This window comes from Rattus rattus, chromosome 8 (genome assembly GCF_011064425.1).
Source record: "Rattus rattus isolate New Zealand chromosome 8, Rrattus_CSIRO_v1, whole genome shotgun sequence".
Taxonomy (NCBI): Eukaryota; Metazoa; Chordata; class Mammalia; order Rodentia; family Muridae; genus Rattus; species Rattus rattus.
Window position 1 is genome coordinate 16,296,549 of NC_046161.1, and position 4,739 is coordinate 16,301,287.

General features: G+C 31.4%; 1 pseudogene; it reads left to right on the forward strand.

Moving 5' to 3' along the window:
- Positions 1-3,563: 3,563 nt before the first annotated feature.
- Positions 3,564-4,470, forward strand: LOC116906628 (annotated as a pseudogene).
- The last annotated feature ends 269 nt before the right edge of the window (positions 4,471-4,739 follow it).

Consider the following 4,739-nt stretch of genomic DNA (forward strand, 5'->3'; position numbering starts at 1 on the left):
TTTGAGTGTATCTGGTTTAAGTGCTTCTTAAGCGCTTTTCAAAGTTCTTCAAAATTTTTTATGTAAATGAGTAACTTTCTGAAATGATCAGTCAGTGATTTAATGTGAAAAATAGTTACATGTTTCTCTCATTCTTTGTATTCTATTTGTGAACCAATCTATGTACAGAATATGGTTTCCACAGTGCGAATATTATTTTAAGTATATACATATCAAGGATAAATACACAATTTTTAAATACTTGTTATAATACAAAGACAACTGAATAAATTCAATCACACCTATATGAGTTTACATTTTGGCATACAGTCAGAATGAGTGTGATTTTGAGGATGGTATAGGCCATCCAAATATCTAAGGATAGATAAGTTCAATAGATAAGATTCTGCTCCAAAACACACTAAAAACTATAAAGAAATTTTCTTAAAACAAATTTTAAATTTTATAAAATGTAAACCTCGTGGTCAGAATACACCCATTGTTAGATACACAGATAATGGAAAACCATTCATCTTAAAAATTAATTAACAACTATGTAAACCATCCATTTATTTCTGTACATATCTGTCTGGCTGACAAAATGACTATGTTAATATTTCCATTGTTGATTATGTTTTATTTTTCCATTTTTTTATTTTGAAGGTTTAGCTTTCTTAACACCTTCAAGATATTTGGTAATTTCCTATAATGTTTGCTTGTCCTGTCCTTGTTTTCTTCAAGGGACGTACAGAACACAACCTTGTAATCAACCTTGTGTTAGAATTCCATCACCTTGGAATCTCATAGGATTTAGAATTATAGCCGACAGGTTCAATATCTTAGACAAACAACTATATAAATTAGTTTATAATTTAGCATAAATAAAATTTGCTTCAATAGCTATGTGTTGGCTATTGGAAGGTTCAGTAGAAAATCTCTTCCATTATTACTAGGGAATCATGCAGTTGTACAGACAAATTCAACAATATTTGACATAATTTTAGCTATAGGGATGGTGAGATCATAAATGACATGGATATCTTTACCTATGGCTTGAGAAAATTATTTTCAAAAGGCTCCTGAGTAGACTCTTTGTTAACACAGTGTCACCTCAAAACATGAACCATCCTTTTCAGTATAGTTTGGATAAAAATTAGTAGGGCGTAAGTGTAGGCTAATAAGTCCTACCTTTTAATACATTACATTCATAACTTGAATATGTTCATAATCATTTCAAGATTATAACTGCAATAACTTTGTTAATGATAAGATCGTAACTGTAAATTAATTTAATATTTCTTTCTGTATGGAAAAATGAAAAGCTTCAGATGTACCATGTTTCACACCAATGAGAATAAAGTTAATATAGTCAAGGTGTATAATATGCTTTTAACAATAAACCCTTTATGGTATATTGTCTCCATATGTAAATACCACTTGATTAGAAATTATTCTTCTACATAAATTGGCCTCAATATGGAAATATTTTTCTTTGTAGCATAAATTGCTGGATCATAGATTTGTGCCAAATTCCTGATGATTAATAAAATGGAAGTACTTAAAATTTTAATGTACATGGAACCACAAGAAGAAGTTTATACACAATAGTTTAACCTATATATGGAGAGCCCACAGTCATATTGTGGATATTCACTTTCTCCTGTTCTTCTACAATTAGTATGAATTCTGTAGAGACTAGTATTACCTGGTCCCATTTGAGTAATTATGAGATTCTGCAATGAACTTCTAAGACCATACAATGATCAATAATCAGCCCGTAGAAGATTCTGACTCTATTTATATTTATCCCATTATCATATATATGTCACTTTAATTGAGGTATCAGACATCCCATTCTATTTGGTTCTCACCAACTCTGGCTTTATGAGATACATAAGTATATCAAAATTAGTAACCTATAAAGGAATATCCAGATTTCAAATTTTGTATTCATATTTCATTAGGGTGAAAAATAATCTTGCATATTTTCTGATATCTAGAAAATGTTCCATACAAACTCTTTATTGGTACTACCAGTAATTTTAATGCATCATATCTACATAAATATTCAAACTCACAGTAATATGTGTACCTAAACTAAGACATTTTGAAGACCTAAATTATGACTTCTGAAATTTGAATTAGTGGTATCATTATTCTGGACATGTGGATATGTAAAATATGCAGTTAAATACATTAATGAATGAGACTGAGAACTGCTTGTCATTTTTCTAAAATCTTTTAAAAATGTAGGTATACAATAACCATACAAAGTAGGTATTAATGATGTGCGTCTTGTACATGAGGAGACTGGCATTATTTGTAAGTACTTTAAATTACTTTTTATCCTCTCATCTTTTGTACATGTCCTTTGCTTGGTGTTAAATTAGTTTATGCACTTTATGTTCTTTACTTTTCCCTATTCATATACTATGACCTGACAAAATAATCAGCTCTGGTTTCTTTAATGCAGATGAAAGTATGCAGTCCTCTACACATCATTTAAAGTGTGCATGAAATATATTAGTTAGAAACAAGGAGGTTTGAACTTTGCCTTGGTGGCATCCCTTTATTATAAGAATTTTAAATAGCAATCACAGGTCTTAGAGTCAAAAAATATGACAATGAAAAGACAAGAGGTTTTAGTTTTTATAAAAAACAGGTGGCATATTACCTGTTTTGATACAAATAAACCTATATAAGTCTTTGTTTTAATTTCCAAAGGTACTTCATATAGTTACATTTTTAAATAACCAGGAACAATGAATGCTAATGCCATATTTTGTCACATATATGATTATCTTCAACTATTAAGCTACATTTATGAAAATTTGAAAATTATCAAAGCCAAAGCTGTAAGTTACAAATTAAATAATTTAAAAATCATCTACCTAAGAGGTAAGCAAGAATAGTGCTTAATTCCTGGGGGTAATGCTGGTACAATGTTTAAAAAAGTATAAATTATGAACTTTTTTTTAGAAAATAATCACTTTCTACATATCTATACTGTCTCTGCTATTCTGTTAACTGTTTCTGTTATTCTGACAAATACATGTCAATTTAAAATATTTGCACACAATATTGGATTTATGTTTTCAGCGTAGCGTGAACTTTGACCATGTCCACTCCTTAACAGATTTTTCTGCTTATCTTCCCTCCCAATGTGTCCTTCTCCATTTCTAAACTAATAGCCCTATTTTCCTCTGTCTCAGTCTCCCACGCATGGGTCTTACAAGCATACACTGATGGTATGACTGTATCAAATAATTTAGTAGTGTTTGCAACTCTTGAGACATTTCATTCATATATATATATATATATATATATATATATATATGTATGTATGTATTCTAACTAGGCTCATGTGCATTTAGAAAAAATATTTGTGTACTTAAGGGAGTGAATAGCATACAAAACGGTAATGAAATACTTCAAAGATTGCCTTTGTGGAAACCACAAATACTTCTGTATTTATATGGAAAACCTTAAATGAGAGTGTTTGCACTCAAATTATTTAGAATTCAGAGTGACATTTTATTTGACTTATTTATTTTATAATTATTTCTTTTCTTTTTAAAGGGGAAATGATGAAAATGAAAATGAAAAACATAACACATGTTTCACAATTTTATCTTCTGAGAATATCTGATGATCCAGAACTGCAGCCTATTCTATGTGGGTTGTTCCTATCTATGTACCTGATATCAGTGCTTGGGAACCTGCTCATCATCCTGACTGTCAGCTCATTCTCCCACCTCCATAATCCTATGTACTTCTTCCTCTCCATTCTGTCATTGGCTGACATTGGCTTCATTTCTACAACAGTTCCAAACATGGTTGCAGAGCTTCAAACCCATAATGCAACCATATCCTATGTGGGTTGCCTGACTCAGATGTCACTTTTTATCATATTTGCATGTATGGATAGTATGCTTCTTGCCGTGATGGCATATGACAGGTTTGTGGCCATCTGTCATCCCCTGCATTATGCAATAATTATGAACCCTTGCCGCTGTGGCATGTTAGTTTTAATATCCTTTTAGCTAGTCTTTTTGAATCCTGCTTCACAATTTGGTTTTTACAACTTAAGTGTTTCAAAGATGTGCAATTGCTAACTTCTTCTGTCACCCTTCTCAACTTCTAAATTTAAGGCTGCATAACACATTTAATAATAACATACCATGTATGCTATTGGTGTCATACTTGGTGTTTTTTCCCTTTATTGGGGATCCTTATCTCGTACTTTAAAATCATTTCTTCTATTCTGAGTATCACCTCTTCAAGTGGGAGATATAAAGCTTTCTCTACCTGTGGGTCTCACCTGGCAGTGGTATGCCTATTTTATGGAACAGGGCTTGAGAGTATTTTTGGCTCACTTTTTGTCTCATTCTTCTGAAACAATATGGTGGCCTCATTAATGCCACTGTAGTAACCCCCATGCTAAATCCTTTCATCTACAGTCTGAGGAATCAGGACATTAGTGATTCCTGAAAAGGCTCCACTTTTGTACTGTTTAATCACAGATCCCGTGTATTCAACTTGATACGTTGGAAGAAAATTTTAAAACCAAATTACCTAGAATTATGTGTAATGTCTCATTGGTTTCATGATCTTTCTAAACCTTGAGGAATCAAATTTATTTTTATTCATCCACAACAAAATTGTGCTTTACAAGAGGGACAACAGAAGAATTTGTTTATCTACTTACTTAATTTTTTGAGGCCAGGTTTCTCTATATATAAGATAGGCTGAACTGAAAC